Source organism: Balaenoptera borealis, assembly GCF_965194805.1.
Source record: "Balaenoptera borealis genome assembly, chromosome: 6".
Lineage (NCBI taxonomy): Eukaryota > Metazoa > Chordata > Mammalia > Artiodactyla > Balaenopteridae > Balaenoptera > Balaenoptera borealis.
The window spans coordinates 112,099,671-112,120,352 of NC_138863.1; the positions used below are offsets into that span (position 1 = coordinate 112,099,671).

Sequence of the window (20,682 nt, forward strand, 5' to 3'; positions counted from 1 at the left end):
TGTGGTGAGCGGGGGCTAATCTTTGTTGCAGTGCACGGGCTTCTCATTGCGGTGGCTTCTCTTGTTGCAGAGCACGGGCTTTAGCCACACGGGATTCAGTAGTTGTGGCACGTGGGCTTCAGTAGTTGTGGCTTGCAGACTCTAGAGCACAGGTTCACTAGTTGTGGCGCACGGGCTTAGTTGCTCTGCAGCACGTGGGATCTTCCCGAACCAGGGCTCGAACCCGTGTCCCCTGCATTGGCAGGTGGATTATTAACCACTGCACCACCAGGGAAGCCCAGTCCCTATACTTTTAAGAATAACATAAAAACAGTATGAGAAGCCTCTGAAGATTTATTGTTTCAGTTTATATGGTGGCTCTTCCCCTTACTAGCTATTATTTGTTGAGCAAGTTACTTAAGCTCTTTGTGCCTCAACTTCCGAATCGATAAAAGGAAAATAAAATTGTTTACATCATAAGGCTTTTGGGTAGGAAGAAATTTTTCTCTACCCTTCTAGTTTCTTCTGGCTGGTCTAAGAATTAAATTGACATGAGACAGATTAACAGGAGAAAATCAAACAAAAGTTTAATTACATATATACATGGGAGAGACCCAGGAAAACTGAGTAACTTGTGAAAATGGCTGAAACCCTCACCTTAAACACCATCTTCAGCTAAAGAGAAAAGAGAATATTGGGGTAGTGGTTTGGGACTTCAGAGGGGAGGAAGGCATTTCATGTGGAGAAGAAAAAGCAAATGTTTGATAAACAAATGTTTGCTGGGCTGAGCAGAGACAATGGGACACAGAGTGGACTCCCAACTCTAGACCCTGCCAGAGTTTCTCCCACCATATCTAGCACATGTTCTTTGCAGATATCTCTGCAGATATGGGCCTTTTATCTAAATTCTATAGGCAACTAAGGGGGAGGTTAAATGAAAGTCTTCCTGAGTCTTATGTTGCTTAAAAATAATTAGCCTGAATTAACCCTCATGCCAAAGAGACACATTTTTGGGGTGGCAAATTTTGCTCCCCTACATTGTGTTTGTGAGAATTAAAAGAGTTAGTACATGTGAAATGCTTCAGAAAGTGACTTGTATATAAGCTCTGAATAAATGAGTTATTATTGTTATCATCATAGAAAATTTCTAATGCCGAAAAACTCCAACTTTGCAGTGAGAGGGATCTTTGTTTCAGTATCAGCTCTCCCACTTACTGTGGCCTTATTTAGCCTCTATTGATTTCATTCTGCTCATTACAAAAGTGAATAATAATAACATCTACTCATTAAATATTTGTGTGGATGAAATAAAATGATAATTGTGAAGCACTTGGCACAGTGCCTGGCACAGAGTAAGTGTTCTGATTGTTATTCCGATTATCTATTGCTACATAATAAATTGCCACAAAGCATAGTGGCTTAAAACAGCAGTTAGTGTTTTATCATCTCTCATGATTCAAAGGTTTGGCTGGGCCCAGCTAGGTAGTTCTCACTCAGGGTCTCTCAGGCAGTTGCAGTCAGACAGTGGCAGGGCTGCAGTCTTCTTGAAGGCTTTCATAGTCACATGTCAGGCAGTTGATTCAGGCTCTTGGCTGAGATCTCTCCACTTCCTCACGGCATGGTAGCTGAATTGCAAGAACAAGCATCCCGAGAGGATGAGGTGGAAGCTCTATCACCTTTTGTGACAGCCTCAGAAGTCACCTAGTGTTCCCTTGTCTACAGTCATAGACCAACCTAATTTCGAGAGGAGAGTGAACATCACCTTGCAAGAAGAACATGTGTGGGGGCTTCCCTGGTGGCGCAGTGGTTGAGAATCTGCCTGCCAGTGCAGGGGACACGGGTTCGAGCCCTGGTCTGGGAAGATCCCACATGCTGTGGAGCAACTGGGCCCGTGAGCCACAACTACTGAGCCTGCGCATCTGGAGCCTGTGCTCCGCAACAAGAGAGGCCGCGATAGTGAGAGGCCCGTGCACCGCAATGAAGGGTGGCCCCCGCTCGCCGCAACTAGAGAAAGCCCTCGCACAGAAACGAAGACCCAACACAGCTAAAAATAAATAAATAAATATCCTTTAAAAAGGATTGAAAATCTAAAAAAAAAAAAAAAAAAAAGAACATGTGTGTAACGGGAAGTACTGATGCAGTCATTTTTAGGCAGTACAGTCCGCCACAGTTAGCTATTTTTCGTGTGCATGTTTACATATATGCAAACATTTTACATAAAGTGTTGGTGCTCCTCACCCCCAGCACACACACTTTATGAAGTTTTCCATCTAGGCTCTTTTTTTGTAAGCTCTCTTGTCCACATCCAAAGTACCTCATGGCCAGCAGGTTGTATTAGCATTCTTCTAGCTTCCAGTTGAGACTTACAACTCATTAGTCCTTCATCAGTGCACCAACTCCATCTTTTGAGGCTAATGCCATAGTCCCTTCTCATTGCTATCATTTATGAACCCTTTGATCACTCCTCTGTGTTTATGCAGGATATGTACATGAGGGTGAGGGGTACGTCTTGGGAACCATCTTAGAATTCTGCCTGCCGCAAGCCCCTTGAGGAATTTTTTACTTTAGTTATTGTACTTTTCCATTCCAGATTTTCCGTTTGGTTATTGTTTATAATTTTTATTAAGATTTCTTACTTGAACAATAGCCATCATATTTTCCTTTAATTCTTTGAACATATTTATAATAGCTTCACTTACTTTGTCTGCTAAATTTGGGCCTGCTCAATTTTTATTAACTAGTTCTTTCCCCCTGTTTATTTGGATGCCTAGTAATTTTTGGTTGAAAACTGTACCTTTTAGATAATATAGCTGATTTGGATTCTGTTTTATATTTGTTCCCCATAGTGTACAGCCCAATGTTTCTGCTCAATGATTTTATTTTTTTATTTTATTTTATTTTTTTTAAATGGCATAGTATTTGTATATAATCTGTGCACATCCTCCCTATACTTTATTTATTTATTATTTATTTATTTTTTTTAGGGAATAGTTTTATTTATTTATTTATTTTTATTTTTTTTGGTTGCGTTGAGTCTTCGTTTCTGTGCGAGGGCTTTCTCTAGGTGCAGCAAGTGGGGGCCACTCTTCATCGCGGTGCGCAGGCCTCTCGCTATTGCAACCTCTCTTGTTGCGGAGCACAGGCTCCAGACGCGCAGACTCAGTAATTGTGGCTCACGGGCCTAGTTGCTCCACGGCATGTGGGATCTTCCCAGACCAGGGCTTGAACCCGTGTCCCCTGCATTGGCAGGCAGATTCTCAACCACTGCGCCACCGGGGAAACCCTATTTTTATTTTTTTAACCTAGATTCCTAGGTGTTGTCTCTGTGTGTGTATAGTCTAGTCATCAGCCAATGATTTGGGTGGAGATTATGCTTAAACACCTTGAACCTTAAGGCTTGCACCTTCTGCCTATCAGTTTGTATATGGGTTGAGGTACTCATTCTAAACTGCAGTCAGTTCTCAAGCCTTCTTTAGTTTTCACTTTCCACCAGGCTCTCTCACGTCTCTCCTGTGCATGTGTCTGTAGTTTCCTCATCAGCCAGGGACTGTGTGGAGAGCTCACCTCAGTCCTTTTATGACTCTCTCATTTCTAGGATTCCCCATTAAATTTTTGGTTTGTCTGCTGCTTGTCCCAGCTGGGACCACAACCTTGGATGAGTAGAGCAGATTTTCTCTGTCCATTTCCATCTAAGTCTACTACTCTTTTTTTTTTCCATCTGTATGTTTTATTAATAGGGTAATATACTTTCAAGGCAGAATACCAGTATGTTCTTACTTAAGTATTAACAAGGCTGGCATGTAATGCTAATTCCGATATTTTTGTTTTTTGGTTTTTTTTTAAAGATCATCTAAATTTTTTTGGTTTGTTTGTTTTTTTAAAGGTAAACCAGCCAGGGATCCCTCGTTTCTTTTTTTTTTTTTAATTATTAGCACCTTTAATTATTATTTATTTATTTATTTTTTTTTTGGGCTGTGTTAGGTCTTCGTTTCTTTGCGAGGGCTTCCTCTAGCTGCGGCAACTGGAGGCCACTCTTCATCGCGGTGCGCGGGCCTCTCACTATCGCGGCCTCTCTTGTTGCGGAGCACAGGCTCCAGATGCGCAGGCTCAGTAGTTGTGGCTCACGGGCCCAGTTGCTCCACGGCATGTGGGATCTTCCCAGACCAGGGCTCGAACCCGTGTCCCCTGCATTAGCAGGCAGATTCTCAACCACTGCGCCACCAGGGAAGCCCCCGATATATTTGCTATACAATGAACACTTAAAATGCTTTTCTGATATGTTATTTTATATCCCCCTCCGTTGCTTTTCAAAGTTTAATCACTAGGTAAGTCCACCACTTTTAAAGGGCATGGGGTTTTTTGTCCTCCACCTCTATGAGTTCAACCCCTCTGGTTTTCACTGCCAGCCTCTCACGGTAAAACTGCTGTCCTTAGAGTAGTCAGACTCATAGAGACAGAACATAAAATTGTGGTTGCCAGAGACGGGGAATGAAGAGTTTTTGTTTAATGGGTATAGAGTGTCAGTTTTGCAAGATGAAGAGTTCTAGAGATTGGTTGCACAGCAATAAGAATATACTTAACATTGTACACTTAAACTGGCACACTTAGGTTGATAAATTTGATGCTATATATATTTTACCAAGTTAAAAATTTAAAACAAAGAAACCACTGTTCTTGCCAACAGAATTTGGGAGAGTGGAGGGTAGTGCAGATGGGACCAGCCTCAGGCAAATAGGCCACAGTCTTCTGCTGTTCTTACCTGAAGCTTTAGTATGATTTTAAGCATAAATGTTCTCAATTTGTTTTCTGCATCAAACTACAGCCCTGAAATGGTTGTTTTTTTAAATTCTTTCCAGTTTAATTATTGATTTTTGTGGAGAGGAATCACTGACCTTTTCACATCACCATAATTGGATATTACTTCCTTGGCTGCTCCTTCTTCGTGTCTCCTGAGGGTTCTTACTCATTATTCCTTCTTCTGAATGATAGTGTCCTAGAACATAGTTCTTGGACTCTTTCTCTCTCTCTTTTTTAATGCCTTCCCTAGGAGATTTCATCAAGTCTCCACATTTTAAATATTAACCTATATGCTGGTGGCTCCCAAATTTGTAACTCCCGACCAGACTTCTTCCCTACTCTCCTGACCTGTGTATCTACCTGTCTGTATGACATCCTACTTAGGTGTTTAATAGGCATCCCAAACTTAATAAGGCTGAAACCAAACTCCTGATATGTGTTGCCAGAAACTGGCTTCTCTCTCAGTCTACCCTATGTCAGTTATTGATGTCTTTATTCTTCTCTCTCCTCAGGCCAATAACTTTAGGTCGATTCTTGACTCCTTTCTTTCATACTGTAGGTCCACCTCGTCAGAATATCCTGTCAATTTCACCTTCACAATAGTCACAGAATGTGATCCTCTTCTCATCATCCTTACTGCTACCACCACTTTCAGGCCACCATCATCTCTACCTGAGATTATTAAGTAGGCTTCCAACTGTTTTTTTCTAATGGTCTTTTCCTCCTATAATATGTTCTCAATAGAGCATCAGAATGATCCTGTTTAACATTAGTGGGATCCTCTCACTTCTGTTCTCAGATTCTCCTAGTGAAGCGTTTATCATCGCACTCAGAGTAAAAAACCAAAGTCCTTACCAAGACTCACTACATCCTACAGAATCTTCCTCCTCCTTACCTTTCTAACCTCATAACCTCCTAACCTCCCTCCCTCAGCTCACTTGGCTTCCCTAGAGCTGCAGACATGCATCTGTCTCAGATCCTTCTTATTCATTTCCCCTGTGCCTGGAATGGCCTTTCCTTACCACACTTGTCCTCATGCCCTAGCTTCCTTACTTGCTTTAGGTCTTTATCCAGAATTCACTTTTGCGCAAGGCCTTCCTTGGCCACCCTGTCCAAATTTCCATGCCTTCTTCCACATTATTTCTTATTCTACTTTCTTGCTTTATTTTTTAACCTTAGCACTTATCACTATTTAATGTACTATACACTTAATTAATTTTGTTTACTGTCTGTTTCCCTCAGTAAAATTTTAGCCCCATGAGGGCAGACTTTTTTTTTTTTTATTACTACCATCCTAGAACCTAAAACAGTGCCTAGCACATAAGCTTGCAATATATAGAATGTTTATAGTGAAAGGTGAAGAAAGGCATGCATTTCCAGAGTAACAAGTCTCCCTGCGTACCAAGGAGAATGAAGGAAACACATTCTTGGGAAATTTCAAAATATCAGGGTTATAAAAACGATCCCAAAAAGCTTCTAGAGAAAAGAAACGGAAGTCTACAAATTAGCACATATGGATGCTAGAAGGCAAGACAGTGGGACAATTTTATCAAAGTTTTGAAGAAAAATGAATTTTAACCTAGAATTCTATACCCAAGCAAACTATCTAAAATGTGAGATCAAAATAAAGTCATTTTCACACGTGCAAACGTGTGAAGATAAATGAAGAGATAAATGACGTTTATCTCTGAAATAGCTGAGGATTTTGTTTATCAAAACAAGGATGAAAACCAAGAGAGGATACAACAACCAGTGAAACTGACCCCAAAATCCAATGATTACAATCTCCAGATGACATTTGTTCAACAGTCAAGAAAAACAATTAGGTTATATTAAAGTAGGAATTCAGTTGTGTCCAAGAAGACTGGGGGGAAAAAATGATAAATTAGAATCAATAAGAGGCAGGATAATATTGGGACTGTGGTAAAATAGTATGTTTCTTATCTCAATAAAGACAAGAAAGATGGTCGGAAAGTTCAGAAAAAAACAAAAATAACTAGATAAGAAAGTTAGTGTCCAGATAGTAGGTAGACTCAAAGTAATATGATTCTGAGAAATTAATAGAAGAAAAGAGATTTCTTCTGACCTTGAGGTAGCATGGAAGAGAAGGAAATGTACTGGACATACTGCTTGTTTCTGCTCTAAGCAGTGTTCATATAAACCCTGATATCGGACATGTTGTGTATTGTTTTTCATTTTTTAAAGAAAGAATTGGCTTTATAGCCAAAGCATGAAAGTCATAGTTACAGTCATAGAATAGAACCTAAATTTTATCAACCTAAGAAATGTTAAAAAAAAAAAAAAATTAGATGTGACACAAGTTGGGAAGGACAGGCTCGACTGTTACTTCTAAAACCTTCATTTTATACAGTAGTTCTCAAATTTTGTTGCATATTAAAATCACCACAGAAGCTTTCAAAATCTTGATTCCCAAGCTGCATCAAACTGCATCATACCAATTAAACCCAAATCACTAGGCATCAGTTTGTTTGTTTGTTGTCTTAAGTTTGCCAGGTGATTCCAGAGTGTAATCAAATTTGAGAACCAGTGGTCTAAAGTTCATGGAACTAGAACTAGAAGCCACAGTTTATTTTCTGAAGTTACAAATGTGATAAGGAGTAGAATCCTTCTTATAACTATTATCATTGGACAAAGAAGGAGAAGGTGAGGTTGGAGGGTGGTGGAAGTGAGCCAGATTTTCCTTAGTGGAAAGCCAAATCTTTGGTGATGAATCAGGGTTCTGCATTCTGTTTCCAAGTTAGTCTGTTAGTCATTTTATTTCACTTGCAAAGAGGAAATGTCCCTTTAGTCACGTTCCTAATTTTTTAAGAATCTGTACTGTCTTTTTATAAATAGTTTGAATTAATTAGAGCTAGATCAGTGAGGTCATTATGAATACATTATTATCTGGATGTTAAAATCAACTTCCTATGGCAAACATAGAGTACATTTTTTATATGAATAGATACAGTTTTCTATAAAAGACATTTTAACAAATGCCATTTCCTCTGACAAACATTTTAGACAGAAGGTTACGTGTAAATAGTGTTAATAGTCCTTACAAACAAAACTTTCAGTATGTCAGTGAAGTCATTTGTCTTTCTTAGCAAACAACTTGGGCAGAAACTCAACTTTTTGAGTGCAAGGTATAAAATAATTATGTTTTTTTGTAAATTTAATAGTAATAGGAATGTAAATATATTCCAACCTTTTCTTCTCTAATGGCCTCAGCCTTTATCAACCTTGACAATGCATTGGAATCCCTTGGGGAGCTTTCAAAAGTCAGTATCCTGTTTTTTAAAGTTCTTGATTAAGAATTATTAACTAGAGCCTGGTACTCAGACCTCAGAGATACTTTTCTAGTCAAGCTAGAGTTAAAGAGTATGAATTTATGATTTTCTGTTTCCACAGAAGTTAACAGGTAATATCTGGAGTTGATGAATAATGAGATTGCAAGATAAGTATATTAGTACTTAAAATTATCAAGGTTGCCTTTTGGGAATGGTATTGGAACTGGGGGGTGAGGAGGGATGAAAGTGGGGACAGTTGCTCTTCATCATAAGTTCTTCTGTACTGTGTGCTTTTTAAACATAAAAACTATGCTCATGAGCACTTTGATTAAATAAATTAATGGTTGTAAAAGTATCGTTGCCGTACATCTTTTTCCTTTTCTTTTCTTTTTTTTCTTTTTTGGTTGCGTTGGGTCTTCGTTGCTGCCTGTGGGCTTTTCTCTAGTTGCAGCGAGCGGGGGCTACTCTTCGTTGCGTTGTGTGGGCTTCTCATTGCGGTGGCTTCTCTTGTTGTGGAGCACGGGCTCTAGGGGCATGGGTTTCAGAAGTTGCAGCACGCGGGCCCTAGAGCGCACAGGCTTCAGTAGTTGTGGCTCACGGGCTCTAGAGCACAGGCTCAGTAGTTGTGGTGCACGGGCTTAGTTGCTCCGCGGCATGTGGGCTCTTCCCAGACCAGGGATGGAACCCGAGTCCCCTGCATTGGCAGGTGGATTCTTAACCACTGCGCCACCAGGGAAGTCCTCCCTTACATTTTGAAATAATAAAATGTTCTTTATGAGACTCACAATTTATAAAATAGACATATTAGGATGTTTTTGTTTTGTATTAAAAAAATAATTCTAAAGTTTAAAAAAAGATCCTTATAAGAAGTTTCTTACTGATTTTTTTAAAGTAAACATTTTACTAAAGTATATCATACATATAGAAAGTGCCCTCATCTTAAGTTTTCACAAGGAGAACACTCCTGTGTAACCAGCATCCAGGTCAAGGATTCTATGTTGCCTGACTCCAGGAAGCCCAGGGTGTGCTGTCTCCAGTCACGGGTCCCTCCTCCTCCAACCACAGTCGTAACTTTGAACACCATTCTATAGTTTTTGTTTCGTTTTGTTTCTGGACATTATATAAGTAGATTCCTACATTATATACTCATTTACCTTTGGCTTCCTTATGAACATTATGTTTGTGGAGTTTATTAAATGGCAAAACAGGATTGGTGACAGTAAAACTCTGGGTATGTATAAATTAACCTATGTCTCTTCAGGTTTCCCAGTAGCCTGGGGGATAATAATCAGAAGGTAAAGAATAACAGGCTTTGATTCTGTTACCTGAGCTGTAAAGCAAACCCCATCCCCTGAAATACTCACTTCTGGCCCTATGTTTAAGATGTACCATTGCACTTAGTTAGCTCCTAAAGTACCTCTCCATTTGCCCACAAGCCAGTATTTTAGGACATGCCATCCAATTCTGGCTTTGCTCTCTAATTCTACTTCTATTCTAATTTACCTCTTCTCTTTGTTACACATAACCTTCTTATTTCATTTTTGGGGGCAGCTATTGGACTTTGTTCCCCTTGCCAGAGGACTCATACCCGTTTGTCAATGTTTGGGGCACTAACAGATGCTTCCTTATGGTCAACCATGACTGAGGTTGCCTTGTGTCAATTTTCCACCCAAAAATGTCTTTACTTGCCAGATTCATCTAGAGTTTTTTTTTGGTGGGGGGACGTGGGTTGCTGCAGGGATTGAGGGATCTTAGTTCTCCGACCGGGGATCGAACCCGGACCCCCTCCAGTGGAAGCGCAGAGTCCTAAACACTGGACCACCAGGGAATTCCCCATCCAGAGTTTTTAACTGGAGTCAGAATTTTAAACTTCCACCACAGGGTGAGCCTATCTTGGGTGCTTTCTGAAAGGAGAAAGTCAGGGTGTCCCATCTTTGATCAACAGCTCATTTAACTCTGATTTCTATCTTAGGGGATTCATTCCTCTTTATCCACATAGAATACCCTGTGATCTGCCTCAGTTTACCTAGACCTGCCAGAATTCCAGCCCAGGGTATACGGGTTGGGCCACCAACCCTGGCACTTGATAAGATCTCCCCAACTGTAAAATATGCAAAATCTCCTGTTTCATCCAAGAATTTCTCCTTGAAACAGGGGTGAAATTAGCACGTCAATCTAGTGTAGACTTATTTTCCAGAGGCACAAACTCCTAATGCCAAATAACTATGGGCTGTTTGGAATCAAAGAGTGTCTCCCCCGGTACACTGGAAACAGTGACGTAGAACATTCTTGCCAGCCTCTAGAATAGGAAATTGCCCTATTATTAAAGGTATAGCCCTTCAATTCCAACTTTCCACTTTTCTATTTGCTCCTTTCTGGCTTGGGTAAGGCGTTTCTGGTAAGACTTTCCTACTTTTCAGACGTTCCTCTTTGGGCTAACTGGAGCCTGGAAGAGGGGAAGGGATGGAGGGATAAGTTGGTTTAAAGGTTAAGATCTACAGTGCCCAGTGCTACCACCTGTGAAAATGTCTGGCATCCATAAATGTTATCAGTCCAGCTTGTCAGCCACCTTTACCCCTTAAAACTACAAAGTGTACCAAACTTTAGGTCTACGTTAGTATTGTCAGAAAAATCTTTCTGATACGGTCTCCTTTTACTGTAGTTTTTAGATTTAGGTTTTAAGTTGATGGCTTATCTGGACTTAAAATTTTAGAAGAAAAAAGCAGTATCAATTTTACAACTTGTCGAGAGCACTAAAGATCTCCATTTTCATATAATGTCTCATATATTTGAGTGAATGTTGTTTACTTTTATTAGTTATCTATTTTATACATATTAGTGTATATATGTCAATCCCAGTCTCCCAATTCATCCCACCACCGCCCCCGCCACTTTCCCCCCTTGGTGTCCATACATTGCACCCATCTAGGTCATCACAGAGCACTGAGCTGAGCTCCCTGTGCTATATAGCAGGTTCCTCTAGCTGTATATTTTACACATGGTAGTGTAGTTATGTCAAACCTAATCTCTCAGTTCATCCCACCCTGTGTCCACATGTCCATTCTCTACGTCTGCCTTTCTATTCCTGCCCTGCAAATAGGTGCATCTGTACCATTTTTCTAGACTCCACATATATGCGTTAATATACGATATTTGTTTTTCTCTTTCTGACTTACTTCACTCTGTATGACAGACTGTAGGTCCATCCACATCTCTACAAATGACCCAATTTCATTTCTTTTTATGGCTGAGTAATATTCCATTATATATATATGTACCACATCTTCTTTATCTGTTCATCTGTCGATAGACATTTATGTTGTTTCCATGTCCTGGCCATTGTAAATAGTGCTGCGGTGAACATTGGGGACTTCTTTTAGCTTTATAAATAATGTCAATAATTTGAATCACACTGACATCTTTATCTCTAGTACAGTATTGGTTTATTTATTGCAATACTTTTAAAAGATAGGTTAATTGAAGTATAATTTAAATATAATAAAATTCACCCTTTTAAAGTGTACAGTTACATGTGTTAAGACAAATTTATGCAATTGTGTAATCACCACCAAAATTAAGATGGAGAAGACTTCCATCACTGTAGGAAGTTCCCTTGCGCTGCTTTGTCATCAATCCCCTCCCTCAACCTCTAACTCCTGGCAACAACTGACCTGATTTCTGTCCCTATAGTTTTGTGTTTTCTAGATTTCCATATAAATGGAATCATCCAGTATGTAGCATTTTATGTCTGGCTTCTTTCACTAACATAATACTTTTGAGATTGATTCATTTGTTGAATGTTTCCTGTTTTGTTTTTATTTTATTTTTTTTGATGAGTAATGTTCCATTGATGGGTATACCAAAATTTGTTTAGCCATTTACCTGTTGATGGACATTTTGGATTGTTTACAGTTTTTCATGATTATGGCTAAAGCTACCCTAAACATTCACATGCTGGTGTTTGAGTGGGATATGTTTTTATTTTTTGTATGAATACTTAGGAGTGGGATTGCTGGGACATGTGGTAAATATAGGTTTGACTTTATAAGAGACTAATGCACTGTTTTTAAAGTGGATGTATATTTTCCATTGCCAGCAGCAAATACATGACAGTTCCAGTCACTCTGCATCCTTGCCAACATTTGGCATTATACATCTTTTTAATTTTAGCCGTTTTAGTAGGTGTGTAATGATATCTTATTGTGGTTTTAGTTTGCAGTTTTCAGATGACTAATGATGTTGAACACATTTTTGTGTGCTTACCGGCCATCTGTATATTTTTGTTGATGAAGTGTCTTTTCAAATCGTTTGCCCATTTAAAAATTGGATTATCTTCTTCTTATTGAATTGTAAGTGTTACTTATATATTCTGGATACAAGTCTTTTGTTAGCTATTACATATCTCCTAGCCTGTGGCTTGTCTTAGCTTTGTCTTTTTTTTTTTTTTTTTTTAAGATTTTTAGAAATTTCATATAATGTCTGAAACATTTATATTAACATATTTCCATACATATTTCCATACAAATACAAATATAAGATTTTTAGAAATTTCATGTAAATGTTTCAAACATTAGCTTTGTCTTTTGAAGAACAGATATTAATTTTGATGAAGTCCAATCTATCAATTTTTCAGTACTTTGTGCTTTTTTTGTCTAATCTAAGAAAAAGCCCAATCCAAGGTTACAAAAATATTTTTTCCTATGTTTTCTTCCACAAATTTAATACTTTCAGCTCTTACATATAGTTCTATAATTCATTTCAACTTCATTTTTTATATAGTGTGAGATATAGGTTGAGGGTTTTGTTTTGCTTTTGCATATGCATGTACAATTACTCTAGCACCATTTGTTGAAAAGACAAATGTTCTTTCCCCACGATACCTTTGTTGAAAATCAATTGACTGTGTATGTGTGGGTTTATTTCTCAACTCCGTTGTGTTCTGTTGGTTCATATATATCGCTATGCAAATACCACATTGTTTTGATCATTATAGCTCTATAGTAAGTCGTGAAATTGGTTTATTCTTATAATGGGAAAAATAGTATTGAGCTGAAAATTTTCTATCTGTAGCTTCTTCCCCCTGGTTCTGTGTATGCCTTCTAGAATAAGATCACTTCCTATTTTATATGACAGCCCCTCATTTATTTGAATAAATGTTCACACATTTTAATTTGGACTATAAGCTCTAGACCTTTCCATCTTGGGATATCTTTGTCTTTTTATATTCAGAGCTTATCACTTTTTGGAGCTCAATAAATATTTGTTGCACTGAATTAAATTGAGCTCTGGAATAATTGTTCATTAGTGTCCTTAAAGCAGGTTACTTGAATTCAACATAGTGAAAAAGCATAGTTCTGGTGATATTCATGTCATTAAGGAACCATGGTTCTTTTGATCAAGAAATGAATCTTTCTGGATAATTGCATTGTAACTTGTTTGTTTTTACCCACTGGAAAGATCTTGATTTAATTTTGAGTTCTATCAAAGTTTTCTGTGTGCATAGTTTAAAGAATCAGTAGCTCTATAAGGCTCCTTATAAAAATAGCCATATCCTGGTATCCCCCAGCCTTCCTCTCCACAGTTTGCAATTCCCCAGTGCTGTCAGTTTCAATTCTTTCAGTCTTTGGTTGTTTACACCATATCTGTAAATAATGTGCTTATGTTGCAACTTTTTTCTTTTTCCCCAACAAGTACAATTTACCAGGAAGTTTTAATATGTTTGCACTTAACTTCAAATTATACAGAGCAACAGAGCTACAAGGAAAAAAATAGACAAATTCACTATCATAATAGGAGATTTAACATACTGCTGTCATTCACTGACAGACGATACCTCTTTCAGAACCGGTAGACCCCCCCCCCCAAAAAATTAGTAAGGATATAAAAAACTTAAATAACGTGAGCAGCAAATTTGATTCAACAAGCAGATTTATAGTCACTATAGTCCAAAACTTTAAATTACAAATTATTTTCAAGCACACCTGGAACATTTTTAAAACTGACCACATTGTGCTATAAGGCAAATTTTTTTTTTATTAATTAATTTTTATTTATTTATTTTTGGCTGTGTTGGGTCTTCGTTTCTGTGCTAGGGCTTTCTCTGGTTGTGGCAAGCGGGGGCCACTCTTCATCGCAGCACGCGGGCCTCTCACCATCGCGGCCTCTCTTGTTGCGGAGCATAGGCTCCAGACGCGCAGGCTCAGTAATTGTGGCTCACGGGCCTAGTTACTCCGCGGCACGTGGGATCTTCCCAAACCAGGGCTCGAACCCGTGTCCCCTGCATTGGCAGGCAGATTCTCAACCACTGCACCACCAGGAAAGCCCCAGGAAATTTTAATAAATTTCAAAGTATTAAAATTATACAAAGTGTGTTTCTTGACTTGTAGTTAAGCTACAAATCAGTAACAAAAAAGTAACTAGAAGTTATGAAAAACACTACTTCTAAGTAACCCCCCAAAAAACAAATCACAATTGGAGTTAGAAAATAATTTGAACTGAATGATAATAAAAATATTACATACCAAAACTTGGATGTGACTAAAGCTGTGCTTTCAGGAAAATGTATATGTAGTCTTTTTTTTTTCTCAAGGTAACAGTAGTGTTGTTTTTTTTTTTTTTAATTGCACACATGTCTATAAACCTAATAAATAGGTTTTCTCTATTTTTTTTTTATACAGTAGGTTCTTATTAGTCATCAATTTTATACACATCAGTGTATACATGTCAATCCCAATCTCCCAATTCATCACACCACCACCCCACCCCCCCCCACGGCTTTACCCCCTTGGTGTCCATATGTTTGTTCTCCACTCTTGCAATGTGCTGGTTGCTATACTTTCAGTATGATATTCTGTAGCTTTACAGCCCTAGATGAAAAGTGATACTGAAGTTACCATTTAACGGTATCTGCCCTCCCACAAAAAAAAACGAGAGAGAGAGAGAAGACATTTATACTTAGGGTCAATGTTTTCCCATGTAGCAGAAGTAGCTATTTTTTCATATCTTGCACATAAATACTCTTGGTATCTTTTGAGAGCTGCACCATTAAGCATCACGGCCTTTTGCCCTCCACATTTTATATGCTTATTCTTAATTTCATCTCTTGGTTTCTGATTCTTGTTTTCTGCTGTTAAGGGTATCAAATTCTGTGCTGTATATTTCATTGCATCCTTTTACCTGTATTCTTCTTCTTTTTTTAAAAGTAATTAATTCTTATTTATTTATTTATTTATTTATTTTTGGCTGCATTGGGTCTTCGTTGCTGCAAGCGGGCTTTCTCTAGTTGCGGTGAGCGGGGGCTACTCTTCGCTGCGGTGCGTGGGCTTCTTATTGCGGTGGCTTCTCTTTTTGCAGAGCATGGGCTCTAGGCGTGTGGGCTTCAGTAGTTGTGGCACGTGGGCCCAATAGTTGTGGCTCCTGGGCTCTAGAGTGCAGGCTTGGTAGTTGTGGCACATGGGCTTAGTTGCTCCACATCATGTGGGATCCTCCCGGACCAGGGCTCGAACCCTTGTCCCCTGCGTTGGCAGGCAGATGCTTAACCACTACGCCACCAGGGAAACCCCTTCTCTTCTTTTTAAAAAGAAAATAATCTCTTAAGTTGTCATGTCTTTTACTGATCATTTCTTCTTTGATTTTTTTTTTTCTTTTACCTAAAATGACTGACTTTCTTGGACCTGACCTACCAATTACAGTATTTCCTCTAAAGTGGTGAAAACGAGCTAAGGTATTGGGTGTACTTACTGAGTCTTCTGCTTGTTACAATTGCATTGGTTGGTTGTTTCATTTCCAGAGGAAACCTCTTTGACTTGAGAAGGGCCTATGCCTAGTTTTGAAGATGATTCTGGAAAAGATAAGGGTTTAAAAATTTTTTATTTATTACTTTAATGGTAATATGGTAATACATGGACATGGAACAACACTAAAAAGGCACAAAATAATATACAGTGTAAAGTTTTTCCTCTCTCTTTTACCTGCTCTCTGAGCCTCCCAAGCCCCCATTTCTTCTTCTCAGAAGTAATCACTGGAATCATTTTTTTCTACACCCTCTAGAGAGCTATAAATATTTATGCATATATGCATATAGATCAGAAATGTAGTGTTTTTACTCTTGCCGCTTCTACTCAACATAGTACTGGAAGTCCTAGCCAGAGCAGTTAGACAGAAAAAAAAAAAAAAAAAAAAGGAAGGCAGGAAGGGGCACCCAAATCCAAAAGGAAGAAGTAAAATGCTCTGACACGTAGGTGACATGAAATGTAGATGACATGATCTTATGTATAAAAAACTCTAGGGACTACACCGTAAAATTGTTAAAACAAGGAAACAAAGTTGGTAAAGTTGTAGGATACAAAATCAGTGTACAAAATGCCATTGTGTTTCTATACACTGCCAACAAACTTTCAGAAAGATAAAATCCCATTTACAATAGCATCAAAAAGTATAAAATATTTAGGAATAAATTTAAACAAGGAGGTGAAAGATCTATACACTGAAAACTATAAAATATTGTTGAAAGAAACTAAAGAAGACACAAATAAGTGGAAATATATTCTGTGTTCATGGATTGGAAAAATTGTTAAAATGCCCATACTACTGAAAGCAATCTACTGATTAAATGAAATCTGTATCAATATTCCAATGGCATTTTTCACAGGAATAGAAAAAACAATCCTAAAATTCATATGGAACCACAAAAGAACTTGAATAGCCAAAATAATCTTGAGAAAGAAGAACAAAGCTGGAGGAATCACACTTACTGATTTCATATTACAGTTGACCCTTGAACAATGCAGGGGTTAGGGCACATGGTCGAAAATGCTTGTAACTCATAGTTTGCCCTCCACATCCACTGTTCCTCCACATCTGCGGATTCAGCCAACCTGGAATTGTGTAGTACTGGAGTATTTACTATTGAAAAAAACCCATGTGTAAGTGGACCTGTGCATTTCGAACCCGTGTTGTTTAAGGGTCAGTTATGTATTACAAAGGTATAATAATTAAAGTATGATGCTGGCATAAAAACATACATATAGACCAATGGAACAGAATAGAGAGTCCAGAAATAAAGCCGTGCATATGCATTCAACTAATCAGCTAATCTTCAACAGAGGTGCCAGTAATATACAGTGGGGAAAAGATAGTCTCTTCAGTAAGTGATGTTGGGAAAACTGTATGTCCACATGCAAAAGAATGAAATTGGATCCTTAACTTACACCATATACAAAAATCAACTGAAAATGAATTAAAGACTTAATCATAAGAGAGATCTGAAACTAACACTCCTAGAAGAAAACATAGGGGATAAGCTGCTGGACATTGGTCAAGGCAATGATTTTTTTTGGATTTAACAACAAAAGCAAAAATAAATAAGTGGAACTACATCAAACGAAAAAGTTTTGCACAGCAAAGGAAACCATCATCAAAATGAAAAGGCAAACTATGAAATGGAAGAAAATATTTGCAAACCATATATCCACTAAGGGGTTAATATCCAAAATATATAAGGAACACAAACAACTCAATAGCAAAAAAGAAATAACATGATCAAACAATGGGCAAAGGACTTTAACAGACATTTTTCCAAAGAAGACATACACGTAGCCAGGTATATGAAAAGGTGCTCAACCTCACTAATCTTGAGGGAAATACAAATAAAAATCACAATGAGATAACATCTCACACCTTTTAGGACTGCTATTATCAAAATGTCAAAAGATAACAAGTGTTGGTAAGGATGTGGAGAAAAGGGGACACTTGTGCGCTATTAGTGGCAGTGTAAATTGATACACCCATTATGGGAAATAGTATGGAGGTTTCTCAAAAAATTAAAAGTAGAACTACCATATGATCCAGCTATCCACTTCTGGGTATATATCCAAAGGAAATGAAATCACTATCTGGAAGAGATATTTGCACTCCCATCTTTATTGCTGCATTATTCACACTAACCAAGATAAGATAGCCATCCATTGATGGATGAATGGGTAAAGAAAATATTATTTCTGTATATAATGGAATATAATTCAGCTTTAAAAAGGCAATTAGTCTTGCCACTTATGACAACATAGACAGACATGAAGGACATTATGCTAAGTAAAATAAGCTAGACACAAAAAGACAAATACTGCATGTTTCATATGTGGAATCTAAAAAATGCAAAAGTCAAACTCATAGTAAAAGAGAATAGAATGGTGGTTACCAAGGGCTAGGGAGTGGGGGGAGAGGGGAGATATTGGTCAAAGGGTACAAACTTTCAGTTAAAAGATGAATAGGTTCTGGATACCTAATATACACCATGGTGACTGTAGTTAATATATACTTGAAATTTGCTAAGAGAGTAGATCTCAAGTGTTCTCACCACATACACACAAAAAATGGCAACTGTGGGAAGTGATGGATATGTTAATTAACTTGATTGTGATAATGTTATACGTATATCAAAATATCATATTGTATATCTTAAATGTGTAATTCTTACTTATAAACCATACCTCAAAAAGCTGGAAAAAAGAAAAGTAATGTGGTTTTTTTTTTTTTTTAATATATTGACAATTTTCTTTCTTTTTTTCTTTTTTTTTTGCAATAATAACTTATTTCACAGTGACCCCCATTAGAGCAAATCCCCTGACACTGTGCATCTCTTGGACTATCCCCTGCCCTCCCTGCCCTTCAGTGTTCATGCTGCTCATCCTTAGATGGAGAGGTTCTCCATTATTGAGTGTAACTGGATTCCAGTCTTCAGTACAGCTGGGCTCCCAGGGCAATTATTGTGTTTCCATTTACTAATTCAAAGGCAATATTCTGTAGTCGATTTTTGTTTGGTTTGGAAACAACTGATTCAGCAGTCTCACAGATAATTGTAGTCCTAAATGTCCCTCCAATAAGTTTAGAAAAACAACTAATCACCAGTCCCTAGAGTAGAACTTTTGCTCGTTATCACCACACTGCACACAAAAGACTATAATACTTAAGGGGAGGGGGAAGGTGGAGAAAACCCTCTGCATTTGGTCTTGCTTAAGTCCATTCAGTCAGTGGAGGAATTCCTACATCCTTGGTCTCTAACCTTACACTCCACTGGGTGAGATCTCTTGCCAAATCCTTTAATATGTGTTGGTTTACTATACTTGAGAAGGTGAATTTCTCTTTCTCTTGTTGATTTATATATCGAACATTTTGGTTTCAAGGAGTTGTTGCTTTCTGGTAAAGTTCAAGAAATTGAAATTGTGGCATCTGTGGTCAAGACATATTCTTTATGGTACCTTTCCTACCCTTCTAGATTATATTGTATATATGCTTTCCATTCACTTCACCTTTGCTTTGAGCCTGGTCTGTCTCTTGCCCCAGAGCTGAACTCAGCAGAGAATCGATCTACGCACATGATCACCACTACTTCTCTGAGGATTCAGCCGACAATTTTCTTTCTTTTTTAAAAAAACTTTTATTGAAGTATAGTTGATTTACAATGTTGTGTTAGTTTCAGGTGTACAGCAAGGGGAATCAGCTATACATAAACATATATCCACTCTTTTTTAGATCCTTTTCCCATATAGGCCATTACAGAGTATTGAATAGAGTTCCCTGTGCTGTACACTAGGTTTTTATTAGTTATCTATTGTATATATAGCAGTGTGTATATATCAATCCCAATCTTCCAATTTATCCCTCCCCCCTTTACCTGCTGATAACCGTAAGTTTATTTTCTACATCTGTAACTCTGTTTCTGACAACAGTTATGTTTAACCCAGCACAGGGCTTTCTCTAGTTGTGGCAAGCAGGGTCCACTCTTCATCGCGGTGCACGGGCCTCTCACTATCACAGCCTCTCTTGTTGCGGAGCACAGGCTCCAGACGCGCAGGCTCAGTAATTGTGGCTCACGGGCCCAGCTGCTCCGCGGCATGTGGGATCTTCCCAGATCAGGGCTCGAACCTGTGTCCCCTGCATTGGCAGGCAGATTCTCAACCACTGCACCACCAGGGAAGCCCTAGTTATCTGTTTTATACATAGCAGTGTATGTATGTCAATCCCAATCTCCCAATTCATCTCACCCACCCATCCCCCTTTGGTATCCATACATTTGTTCTCTACATCTGTGTCTCTATTTTTGCTTTGCAAATAAGTTCATCTGTATCATTTATCTAGATTCCATATAAAAGCGATATTATACGATATTTGTTTTTCTCTTTCTGACTTACTTCATTCCGTATGATAGTCTCTAGGTCCATCCACATCTCTGCAAATGGCGCAATTTCATTGCTTTTTATGGCTGAGTAATGTTCCATTTTATATATGTAACACATCTTTATCCATTCCTCTGTTGGTGGACATTTAGGTTGCTTCCATGTCCTGGCTATTGTAAGTAGTGCTGCAATGAACATTGGGGTGCATGTATCTTTTTGAATTATGGTTTTCTCAGGGTATATGCCCAGTAGTGGGATTGCCGGGTCATATGGTAGTTCTATTTTTAGCTTTTTAAGGAACCTCCATACTGTTCTCCATAGTGGCTGTGTCCATTTATATTCCCACCAACAATGTAAGAGGGTTCCCTTTTCTTCACACCCTCTCCAGCATTTATTGTTTATAGATTTTTTGATGATGGCCATTCTCTCTGGTACGAGGTGAT

General features: G+C 38.3%; 1 protein-coding gene and 1 long non-coding RNA gene across 13 annotated transcripts in view; one reads left to right on the forward strand and one right to left on the reverse strand.

Annotated features, from left to right (window-relative positions):
- ZRANB3 (zinc finger RANBP2-type containing 3) overlaps positions 1 to 20,682 on the forward strand; it is a 262,135-nt gene that overhangs the window by 76,070 nt on the left and 165,383 nt on the right. The window lies entirely within an intron of this gene.
- Positions 3,699 to 19,821, reverse strand: LOC309631480. Its single transcript, XR_014246298.1, has 2 exons — positions 12,636 to 19,821; positions 3,699 to 12,487 (listed from the first exon to the last, which is right to left on the reverse strand). It is a non-coding gene; the product is annotated as an uncharacterized lncRNA (long non-coding RNA).